Source organism: Juglans regia, chromosome 1, assembly GCF_001411555.2.
Source record: "Juglans regia cultivar Chandler chromosome 1, Walnut 2.0, whole genome shotgun sequence".
NCBI classification, from domain to species: Eukaryota; Viridiplantae; Streptophyta; class Magnoliopsida; order Fagales; family Juglandaceae; genus Juglans; species Juglans regia.
Window position 1 is genome coordinate 17,864,241 of NC_049901.1, and position 13,422 is coordinate 17,877,662.

The 13,422-nt window shown below is 34.5% G+C and overlaps 1 pseudogene; it reads left to right on the plus strand.

Moving 5' to 3' along the window:
* Positions 1-467: 467 nt before the first annotated feature.
* LOC109006855 lies at positions 468-4,849 on the plus strand (annotated as a pseudogene).
* Positions 4,850-13,422: the final 8,573 nt, after the last annotated feature.

The window sequence follows — 13,422 nt, forward strand, 5'->3', positions numbered from 1 at the left end:
GCAGCCACAATAAACTGCCTGCCATTATAGTGTGACAGAAAATAATTCTCCTTTTTTTTTTTTGGTTGGGGAAGAAGTTGGAATTCATGAATATGCATAAGCTTCTTGATGTTGGCAGTGGCGCTCATTCTCTAGACCTCTTGTTGGTAAATTGATAAGAGAGCTAAAAGAAAATATTTATACATTCATAATGTTGGCCACATGACAGATGCGAGGGTAATAATAATTTCTAAGATGACATCATGCTCATATATGTAGATTCTTTCATGAACCTAACATGAAAATCCTATAATCTGTCAGAAGGCAGAACAGAACATTCTCTACAAATGGAAACAAGCATCTGTGAACTTACATTCTAAATTTCAAATGTGTTGATTGTGGTGGTATTATATATCTACATTGAAGAGCATGAGCAAATTTTATGTTTAATATATGATATGCTATTATTCTTAATATATATAACAGGAATGCCTGATTGTGCAAGTAATTTAAATTTAATTATGAATTATACTCTTAGACAAAATGTGTACTTATAGACGCACACGCAGATATGGAGCTTCATGCATATGCATAGACGCATGTTGATGTTGTTTTTTTTAAGAAATACTTTATGCCACCATCTCCTATTGTACAAGGTTTCTTTCTATTTTTTTTAAAGTACGAAGATATTTTATTGATATAGAAATAGATACAAGGTTTCTCTCTATTTGTCCAGGGTTTAAAGAGGTACATAGAGTTATGTGAATTATTCACTGAGCAGTACTTGATATAGAAATAGATATAAGGTTTCTCTCTATTTGTCCAGGGTTTAAAGAGGTACATAGAGTTATGTGAATCATTCACTGAGCAATACTTGATATAGAAATAGATACAAGGTTTCTCTCTATTTGTCCAGGGTTTAAAGAGGTACATAGAGTTATGTGAATCATTCATTGAGCAGTACATATCTCTATGCAGATTTTTGTGGGTCCCACTCTACCCTGTTTATTGATGTAAAAGAGCCCGTTCTTACAGAAATAAAAGTCAATGCATTGGCTCCTGATATATCTCCAAGTGGGGACTCTCGGCCCTTTCTTCCCCTTTTAGCTCATTCTCCATTGATACTGTTTGCAAATAACATTGTGCCGATATTATCAAGTTTTCTTTATCTTCCCTTTATGGCTGCTGCTAAATTTTATAACTTAATTTAAAGTATTCTTTCCTAAAGTTTCACAGACCTGTTCCCAAATTGTTTGACATGAAGTAGCTTTGACTTCCACATGTCCTTAAATTAATACCTTCATTAGTCTTTAAATATCATGTCTCATAATTTCTGTAGGGTGCATTTAATATCCTCTTCAATTTAAGTGGCTTCATTGTATCATGCATGTATCTTTATGTATATAGATCTATAATGCCATGGTAGAAAATGGAAGCAATCCTAAATATTAATGTGAAAAATTGTATGGATGATGGATAATTGAGACTTAAGTAATACCATCACAGTATCACCTGTTATGATGACCCTTCATAGTCTCTTTGATAACATGGTAAAAATAAAAATTCACAACTATGGAAAGCAGAATGGAAGTGTGAACTCCAAAGTTGTTGTGCCCATTTTTTTATAACCTCGTGGACCTTCTAATTCTATGTAAATTTGAACCGGTTCATTCTTTTTATATGGGATACTCTAAGTTCTTCATTATAATGAAATCCTTTTGGAGCTCTTACATCAAAATGCTTAACTGGATGCTGCTGATTATCTTTCAGGACTATGTACATTAAATTTTTCATCTGCTGAAAGTGTAATGGTCATAACAGCAACTGACTGCCGGGCTTCCTTTGCACCATATATGGCCAATGTGGTATGTTGTCCTCAATTTGATGCCACACTAGAGATTATTGTTGGGCAGTCTAGTAAATATTTTGGGAGGCTTGCTTTGAACAAGATTCAAGCCAACCACTGCCTATCAAATGTTGAGAAGATTCTAGAGAGTCAAGGAGCTAATGAGAAGCTCCAAAAGATATGTTCGTTTCACCCTGAGAACCTCACAGTAGCCTCTTGCCCTGTCACCGATGTTGATGAATTTGAACACGTTGTTGACTCTTCTAGACTTTTGGCTGCTTGTGGAAGGATTGATCCTGTCAATGAATGTTGTGACCAAGTTTGCCAAAATTCTATACTAGATGCTGCTAAAAAAATTTTCCCTTAATGGCATCTCAAATAAGGAAGCGGTCCCTCATGGAAGAATTGATGATTGCAAGAATATTGTCCTCAGGTGGCTGGCCAGTAGACTTGATCCTTCTTCAGCCAATAGTGTCCTTAGAGGTCTTTCGAATTGCAATGTAAACAAAGGTTAGCGTGAAGAAAATAATGAACAAAAAATACAGAAAGAACATGTTGCATTTTCATTATTATTTGGACTAATCAATTAGTAACACTAAATTCTACCTCTGACTGGCTGATGTTTAATTTTGTTTTATTATCTAGTTTAGTTTGTCCACTAATTTTTCCCAATATGAAAAATGTTGTGAAAGAATGTGGATATGTGATAAGTAACCAGACAGTTTGCTGCAAAGCCATGAAGAGTTATATGTCCCAATTGCAGCAGCAGAGCTTCCTCACCAACTTGCAGGCACTTAATTGTGCTGCAGCACTCGGAATGAGGTTACAGAAAGCTAATGTCTCCTACGATATTTACACTCTTTGTCATATAAACCTCCAGGATTTTTCTGTTCAAGGTTAGCTCTATTATATGCCCTTTAATTGAGCGTACACATTCATGTTTCAGCCTGAAAAAAGGAAATAAACTGACATGTGCGACTTTTTGTGATTCATTGTTCATGATGGTGGAATGTACAAATGTGATGCACCAGTTGGATCACAAGGTAATGTTTTTATTTTCAAAATGCTGTTATGTAGCTCTTTATGCATCATAATCTTGGACATTTCATATTGATAGTCCATATAATTCTCGTGTCTCAAATATTCTTGATAGCAATTTGCTTCTTTACATTGTGTGTTCGAAAACATATAGGAGAGGCCTTTATTTAACTTCTTTGTTGCTACCTTTTATTTTAGTGTTTCCTGATCTTCTAGAATGCCAGTCTTTTAGTTGCTTTGATTACTTTAATAGATTTGTTTTCTGATAGTGTTCAAAAGAAATAGTCTGTTTTTTTCAATGTGTGAAAAGTATCCTAGTCTTGCTACATTCAGCTTCTCCTACATTGGAAACTCCTTTAAGATTTGATAAAGTTGAAGTTGTGTTAGATACTATGCAAGTTATGGCATAATCTTGGTCCTAAATCTTATTTACTAAAAAATAATGTGGCTACTTCTAATACTTATACCAAGATACTTCGAAATGTAGATATTGATAGAGCTTGAGTCAGCTTCTGGGAACTCATTTCTTTAGTGAGAATTCCGTAAATTTTGACTTTGTTTTATCTGTCTTTTCTTTAGGGTCTGGCTGCCTTTTATCAAGCTTGCCTTCAGATGCAACATACAATAAAACTTCCGCGATTGGCTTTGTTTGTGATATGAATGATAACATTGCGACTCCTTGGCCTTCTAACTCTTACATACTTGCTTCTACCTGCAATAAAAGTATGGATGAAATTTTAAATTTTCCTTTATCAATTGAATCTTTTTTCTTTTCTTTTTTTATCAATTGAGTTTTTTTTATGTACAATTATTGTCCCTTCCAAACCCACCTCAATTCTCCTTACCACCATTCATTGATTTGTTCCTGGACTTGATGGGATTGCAGCTACCACTCTTCCAGCACTCCCCACAGCAACATCTGCACAAAGTGGTAAGGGGCTTAAAACAAGTCGGGTTTTTTTTTAATTATTATTACTATTATTATTATTATTACACTAGGATTACAAGATATGGTTCTCAATATAACTCACAACAACTAAGCGTCACTCCCCAACAAATTGGTATTGACTACATTGGTTCTTTTACAAGATATTATGTATCTAATAAATTAAATTGTAAAGTTTTCTCTTATATCTCAAGCTCATATTTACTTATGAAAAAAAAATATCTCAGGCTCATATTTCCTGGCTGAAGTATATCAGTTTGGCATAGCAACTAGTATAGAAAGCACAAAAATGAGATCTGCTAGATACTTCATTTTAAATTAAACTGATCATGATAATGATTTATTGTGGTACAATATTAAAGATTTTTTTTTTTTTTTTTTATCGGTAAACAAAGTTTTATTGATCAAAAGGATGCAAAAAGCCCAAGTATAAGGGACATATACAAGAGCAACACCTATGCATGCTAATTTAGATATACAAGGAATTCATGAAAATACATGAAATGGAAATCAATTACAATCAACCAATAAGGGCCATTTATACTCCTATGTAGGCTAACTTCCTCTAGATGCTCATGCCACAATTCAATGCATTATGCTTCCCTAGCTAGTAGCTCGTGTGTTTACTTCCTCTTGAATGATCCTTCTTGTGGTGCTTTCTGTAAATGTTTTAGATTTCATTGACACCCTTTCAATACCTATTAAAAAATAAATTACTTGAAGATTTCACTGAAAACACTTGACGTATAGGTGTATGAATAAAAGTGTTTGATGCAGTTTTGTACAAGTTTTGGAAATTAGAGTGGAAGCAGAGTTGCTTATGTTGGTTAATCGGGTGCTTCTCATTACAAGCACGAGCCTGTTTTCCTATATTTCTTGGTTGCTGCAATTTTCTACTTCACTAGCTCTAGAAAATCACTGACCTTGGTGGATTAGAAGCTTATCATCTATCTTTATTTTTTATTGCAGGTCGTCACAATGAGAACTTGATGTTTCCTCTGGTCGTGATCCCCTTACTGGTTCTCATGTCACATCTTTGATTTTCATATTCATGTTCCTTTGGTTCTTTTCACCTCAATAGAAGCTACTCTTCATACAAGATAACTTCATTAATCTTGAATCTTGGCATACATCTGGAGAGAAACAAAATGGTGGGGGGACTGGAAATCCTGATGTGAATTTGATGGGTATGCTAATTGCAATCACACGTTACTACTATTGTACAAGGAAATCAATTTGAATGAAGAAGGTACATTTCAACTCCTATGTGTGCATCATACTGTGTAAACTAAGTGTGTACGTGCCCTGTTCCTTCTTTCATTTTCTATATGATTAAGAAGAAAAATGTAAATTTCTTAGAAGAGCTTTCTTATGTTCAGCTCTGATTATGGTTTTATTTAATCACACCTAATTAATTTCTTGTGGAGAAAAGGGTTGAGAAGTTTCAAGTTGTGAACAGAATAACTTATCATTAGGAAATTAAGTCTGTCTTTTGTATTAGATTCATTTTCCCAGTTCCCACTCAGATTTTCAGACTGCCAGGTGTTATTATGCCCCAAACAGTTTCTAACTCGAGAGGACACACATTTATTTTGGGTTGATGCACTATTCTAACATGTGAAAGTGCCCCCAAACAGTCTCTAAATCTCGATGTATTTGATTTAATTATTAAAAAAAAAAATTGGTTTGAAAAGAAGATTTAGAAGTTGTTGAAGGAAGAACACATTTAATGAGTTCTTGAAATACAACTTTAGAAGTTGGATCTTTGCTTCAAAGGCACACAATAATTCAGTTTTTCTTAAAGAAAACTTCTACCCCCCACCAGTTTGGATCGATTGGTGTACGCTCCAAAAAAACGATTCAAATTATTTGGTTGCGTAATATTATATGCACTTAATGAAATCAAATTTGAATACCAAAAGATTTATAATTTATAATTTTGGCAAAGAACCAAATGTCCACAAATAGAGAACGGTGCAAGGGATAAAAATTGAGAAAAAAACAAGACAAAAATATTTTTTGCCAAGTGTCTTTATAAGACCATAAGGTGCATTTTCAATCAAAATGTGGGTTTTTTTGTTTTTGTTTTTAAATATCAAAGACATTTCATTTAATCAAAAAATATTACAAATGATTATCAGTCCAAATAACTTGTGAAATGAAATCTAGAAAAGAGTTCCACCAAACTGTAAGATCATCTATATTCCAAGCATGTTTTGCAAGTCTATGTGCAGCTTCATTCCCCATGCACCCTGTATGTTGTACTATGCAAATCTGGATCTTCTTCATCAAATCTTTCATTTCCTGTACCAAGTTACCTAGCATTGACAAAGATTATTCGACAGCTTGCAATCTCACCATTAATAAAGAGTCACTTTCCAAAATAAGCTCATGTAGGCCCAAAGAAACACACAGTTGCAACCCTCTAACGGCCCGTTCGGAACTTGGACTGAATTGAGATTAATCCAGTTCAGTGTAATTTTAGGTTGAGTCTAACATCCGAACATCCAACTACCCTTGTTCATAACTTGTCTTGCTAAATCCACAAAGTCTTCTTTATTTTCAAATAGTGGCAGATAGGTTAATGGTTTTGTCCAGCATTCCCTTATTGATGGACAATAATAAAGAGCATGCCTAACATCCTCCACTTCCTCCCTGCAGAATTGACAACATTCCTCATAAGTACCTTCCGGCTTTTTAAATTATGCAGAGTTGGTAATCCATTTTTGCAAGCTCTCCATGTAAACACTTTCACCTTGTTTGGTAGCCGAACCTTCCATAGTCTCTTCCAAATACACTTATGATTTTCTACATTGGAGTTCTCCCCTGTATCTTTGGTTTTTCCAAGTGCATGAAACAATTTATACGCACTCTTCACACTATATTAACTATTATTTTCATGTTCCCATATAAGTTTGTTTGCTCGATCTCTGGAGCTATAATGATTTTCAAGTCTTTGGCTGTTGTTCTTGGTGGTAGAAGGCTTCTAACTTTCTCCACATCCCACCAATTTGTAGTTGCATCAATGAAACTTGCCACTTTTTCCTCATTATGATTTCTGTGCTCATTCATACTCTATGGAATGACTTTATATTCTGGTAGCCAATAATTTGTCTAGATATTAATAGATTTTCCATTACCCACCCTCCATCTATAGCCTTGAGCAGTCATTTCTTTACCTCCCATATTCCTCTCCAGACACAGGATGGTGATATGCCTATCTTTGAATCCAAGAAACTGGAATTTGGAAAGTACTTTGCTTTGAACACTCTATGTAATAGTGTGGACTCCTCATTAAGGGGGAGGTTTGGATAGTGAGTTGAGATGAGTTGAAAGTTGAATAAAATATTGTTAGAATATTATTTTTTAATATTATTATTGTTTTAGACTTTTGTGACATCCCTAGCCTCCACTTAGGATTGGTTAGTGACTGAAGCGTCGAGACATGTAACTCAAGGCTACATACTCCTCGTACATGATAATTAAGATGCAATACACCTATAAATCTAATAGTATGTAGTAATTCGTAGCGGATAATCCTTTTAACTTCATAAGGACGGTGGCAATATAATAATCATGGTACCGAATGTAAACATCCCAAAAGTTAAACTTTCTTAATTGTACTCCCAAAATAGATAATTGTTTTAAAGAACTCCCAAAACACGGGACCATCAAAATATTATTTTCACAAAAAGAAACCATAAGTCATGTCTTTTCCTCAAAACATTTTAGGTTCCCGATCTCTTCATTACTACGGCTCCATCGGGAGTCAAGCACCAAAAGATCTCCTGTGACTTTTGAGGCTTGGGTGCTAGAAGTCCCAAGTCCTTTGCTATCTCTTTTGCTTCAGCCGTAGACTCAGAGGCTCGCTTAAGAAAAGTTGACAATTGATCCATGTTCCACCAAAATTTCAAATTTTTCGTTGGGTTGGTAATCGTAGCATCAATCTCGGTCTCACTAATGCTAACTAATATTTCCCTGAGAAGCGAGGCCGTGTACTTTAAAACATCTGCAATAAAGTCATGACGAGCCTTCACGGTATACTCGTCCTCTATCATGGAGCTATCTAGGTTCATGATTCTATGGAGTCTGGGGTACCTGTCACAACTTTTACCATTCTGGGTGAGGAATGATAGTGAAAACTACCACAATGAGATTTTGAGAATTCTCAGCAAGTAAACAGTCAACATACAATAGATATCACAACTATATACAAGTAAACAACAAATAAATGCAAACCACAAATAAATGCATGGACATAAACTTTGACATGAAAACTTTGACATATGCAACATGGACTTTTATAAAACATATTTTAATCTTTTAGACTTCTTATCACATGTTCATATCATTTGAGTTCGGGTACTTGTTCTTTTCATAACATATCATGCCATTCTTATCATTTCATAACACATCATACTAGTCTTATCATTTCATAATATTTTCATATTGTGATTATATCACATCGTAACATATCATGGCATAACATAACATATCATGGCATGTCATATTGTATTATAACATAGATATCAAATGCTTTGTTCCTTTTACGATTCATGTGGATGGATATCTTATGGCTCCCCTAAGCACCGAGTGTTCCTCACTAGCTACCGCATCAACCAACAATCCACTTGATCGAGGTGACTATGTCATAACATAAATATATTCTTTTACAATAGTTCGCTTACTTCGCCTTCACCGTACAACACCCACTAGGTTTAGGTGCAACCTCGCTCCAGTATCCTTTTCTTAAGGAACCATTCGAGGCCCATCAATTATACTTCATCGACCCAGGGGTCTCCACTCTACTTTAATCACTCCAGAGCGAACATAGAGTTCCATTAGGGTATTTTTCGCGTCCTAGCATTTGGGGTCACGATAAAATGTACTTTGAGTCTTTTTTTTTTTGAAAACATAGAGTCCAATGCATGAGACATGAACACATGATGTTACACTTTATCATACTCATGCAACATGTACAACCCGAAACATATATGGTCCAATTCCTATATATGCATCTCACAATACCTGAAAACATTAGAAAGTGCAATCATATGATGAATACATGTAAACATAGTTAAATCATACTTATCCAAATCCAAACCAGATTTGGATTTCCCTGATATGGCCTTGGCCGAATCATACAAGTCCTCCAAATATGAATTTTCATCATCACAATACATATTCTCATGCTTCTACACATTCATATATCCAAATAAGTATGCATGGCACATTAACCAAAATCCTAATCATGGCATATTCGGAATACACTTCAACAAACTATCATGAAAGCATACATCTCATCCTTTCATCAAAACCGAGCATACACATATCAAGATAATAAAATTCAAGCAATGATAAACAAACAAGAGTTCACAAAATATATACAAGCGTTATTAAAAGTAAATTGAAAGTTTACTTACAAAAATTCGAAGTATAAAATAGCAAAATCTGAAAAGTATATGCAAGACATATTAGAAGATGACTAGAGGACCCTAGTCTCCAAATAAGGGTAAGTGTGAATGTCTAGGGTTTCCAAAAATGCGTCTTATGGAAAAATCCTAGAAATCCGAAACCCTTATAGACAAGAAACCCTAGCCTTTCTTCTAAGTGGTGGCCGTGGCCTTCATTCCCTTTACATTTTGTGTTCATTCTCTTGATGAAAAATCATAACTTCTAAAGTGAAAGTGTGTGTATATGTGGGAAAACTCTAGAACCGAAACATGTTGATGTTGTTTTCCCTCTTGGTTGTGTTTGTATGTGCAAGAAATGGTGGAATGGTTCTTACCTCCTTGTGTCCTTCCTCTAGCCGAATGGTTGAAGAAGTATTCTTGGTGGTTTTCGAAATGGTGGCGTTTGGTTGGTGAGAAAGTGTGAGAAAATGTAAGAACTTAGCGAGAAAATAGTGGTAGCCAAAATCCCTTAGAAACAAGGTTGAGAACTTGAGCAAAAGATCTCCCATATTTTTGGCAATGCCTTTTTATTGAGCCTCCATCCCTTCTTGAAATGTGAAAGGCTTGTGAATGGATGCCACTTGGCATCTTAGACAAAATGGTCTATTCCTCTTCTCTAGGATGACATTGGAAAACCAAAAGTCTTATTCACATGTGGCGTGTGGCTTCCTTAAAAATTGAAACCCTCTCTTGCCTCACCTTCCCATTATGCCCTTCCTTACTTGTCTAGGTTCAATGTACTTGGTGGCAAAAATGTCAAAACACATAGCTCAATCCTCCTCGGAACTCCACCTCGTGTGCATAGTTGCCATGTGGCAAGTGAGTGTGTGTTCCTTGTGTTGGCTGAAACCAAAGCTCTTCCCTATGTGATTTTTGGCCTTCCCAAGGTGATCCTTGGCCTTCTCCAAGCATGAGCTGTCGCCCCCACTCACCTCTCTTGCTCTTCCAACATTCTTCTAGAACATGTTTTTTTGTCTTCCCAAGTAAGATCTTCTTGAAACTCCAAAGGTTTATTTCTCCATGCTTTGACAAGTGTCAATCTCAAAAAAGGGGTCCTTGCATGTGGCGTGTAAGCACTAACCCTGATGACCTCATCTTCCACTCACACTTTCTAGAACCTCATGCATGTTGGACAAGTGTCACACTTGCCATTTCCCTAGGCTCCATTCTAGAAAAGATCCAATTGTTCCTCTTGTGCTATGTGGCGCCTCCACCAACTTTTAGCAAACACTTTGGACTTCCAAACCCTAATGTTAACCTTGTTGGCCAAAATCCACATGGGCCCTTTTGGGCTTTTTCCGCTCCTTCCTCTTATTGGCTTTCTAAGTTTAGAGCTCTAAGGTCCAAAAATAAAATATACCTTAAGGCTTCTCCTCTAACACTTAAGATCTTCCAATAATTAAAATAAATCTTCAAATAAAATAGGAATGGAGACTTGGCAAAGTCCAGGTTCTCACAGATTTGAAAAAGTTTAATTGTTTATTATATTTTGTGTGGGAATTTGAAAAAATTATAATGATTAGATGAGATGAGATGAGATGAGATGATTTGTATCCAAACCGGGCCTAAGATTTGGATACATCCTTGTGATGATTAAAATTCTCCATCCTTGTTTAGCCAGCAGTGCCATATTAAAAGTCATAAAGTCTTAAACCCATTCCCCATTCTGCTTTAGACTCACACATCTTCTTCCACCTTTCTCATCGAATTTTATTCTCAATCTGTCGTTGTCCCCACCAAAACTTTGCAATCATATTTTCCAACTCAGAACAAAAATTTATAGGTAGTTTGAAATAACTCATTGTATAAGTTGGAATTAACATAACTATTGCTTTGATAAAAATTTCTCTTCTCCTTGATAAAGCAGTTTTTCCTTCCAACTTTGAAGTTTCTGCGATATATTGCGTTTCAAATAAGAGAAAACCTCATTCTTTGCTCTACCTATCACAGGAGGCAGTCTCAAATACTTCTCATATTGCTAAAAATCTTGAACACCCCCGAACGCTATGCTTTCCTCTCGTTTCATGGTACTAACATTCTTATTATTAGCGTAGCTTTCCTTGCAGGCCAGCTCGTGGGTCAGTCATGATTAATTGTAAATAAAAACTTTTAGTAAATATATTGGCCTATTGAACAAGGAATGTCAAAAGTGATTGGGCATTAAAAAAAAAGGGGAGGGCTGGTTGAGAATTTGGCACTTTTCTATCCATCGACAGTCCCAGTAGTACTTATGACTCATTCTTATCTTACTTTAATTTGTCTCGCATGAATCATGTGTTCACAACCTTTTTTTGTTTTTGTAGGATATAACTTAAATCATTAAAGGTTATCATCTATGTTCTAAATTATTAATATGTTTTAATATGCATTGTTATTTAAGATATTATTGTCCAAATGGATGGAAAATAAGATATGCAGTATAATCATAATTGTCAGGAGGTAATGAAGAGTGTAAATTGTCTTTAATAATGTTAAATCCACATTATATATTCAGGATAAAATGAGTGACAGTCATGTAAAGCCTACCAAAAGTTCACGAAAGATAAAACTCTTAATAATAGGAAGGAAGGGAGAAAGAGAGGATTTGACAATGATAAGGGTTGATCAGACATAAAGGGAATATAAGACATCAAGTTAAGAAAAAAGATATAAAATAAGGGAAATAGACTTACAGAGGAAAGGAGGCCGCAACAAAGTGAGGGGTCTACTTCGTTTGAGATATGGAAGACCGTTGTAAGGGGTAGAGAGCTTCAAGGCGACTTTCGAATAGTTGAGTGATTGTAGAAAGTTGGGTGAGAATGACGACCTTGTATTTAGCCATTTTTAGGGCGAATTTGACACTCAAGACTTGTGGAAGTAGGCCTTAGAGTCGAATTTCGTAATTATTCGTCTTCTTTATTTCCTTTCATTTATCATTGGGAAAGTCATGAATGAAATCCCAAGTAGTATACTACCATGCACCAAGAACCACCATGTGAGAGAAGAGAGTGATTTGACTAGACTATTGAGGCAAAAAAGAAAAAAATGCATCAACATTATATTACCTTATTTTTACAGTTTAGAGACGACAATACAATAGCAGGCCATAAATAAATCGCTTATTGTATAAACTTTTCATTAAAATACTTACCATCTTTACCATAATTATTAATCGGAATTACGAGCCTTTATTTTGATACCATGCTTGGTCGCGCATTATGAGCCTTTATTTTGATACCATGATTGGTCGTGCGTGACCAAGCATGGTTAGGGATGTAACCAGTCTGGTTTGGTCTGATTTTTATATTTTTTATAACCGAACTGGTATACACCAATTTTGAATATTTAAGAACCGATACTGAACTGATTCACTACTAAAACCAGAACTTCCGATTTTTCAGGTTTCGGTCAGGTCTGATTTTTTCAATTTTACGGATTATCTATGTTAGTAATCATATGATGTTTACATATATTAAACTATTAGTATATTTATATTATAGTATAAGTATATTATTTTATAATAATTTACACATACTAGTATAATATTGAATTTAACTATAGTCTATATAAATTCTAGACTTTTTATATGAATATATATGATCAAATGCGTAAAAATGAATATAGATTATAATTTACAATGCCAAAAATGTATTTATCATATATATATATATATATCAAAAGTTTATATTAATAACTTAATATTAATATTTATGTTTAAAATTAAGATTTTATGTTATATTAATTTAATATTATAAGATTAAAATTTATATGTTACATCAAATGTTATATTAAAAATTATAAGATTAATTTTATGTTATATCACATGTTATATTAATTTTATGTTATAAGATTAATAGATTTGAATAATAAGATTAGAATTTTATGTTATATTGATTAGAAATTTAGTATATAATATAAAATATAATATAAAAAATTATAAATATATATACCAGTCCGGTTCAGTTTAAACCAGTTTTCCAAATATGAAAATCCGTACCACACTGGTTTTGGTTCTTAAGAACCAGTACTGTAGTACCGGACTGCTTACGAACCGCACCAAACCCATTTGTTCGGTCCGGTCTGGTCTAGTTTATCCGCCGATTTTTGAATTTTTTTTTTTTTTACATTCCTATGCATGGCATCAAAATTGAAGATCAAGTGGAATGAATATTAAAGCCATC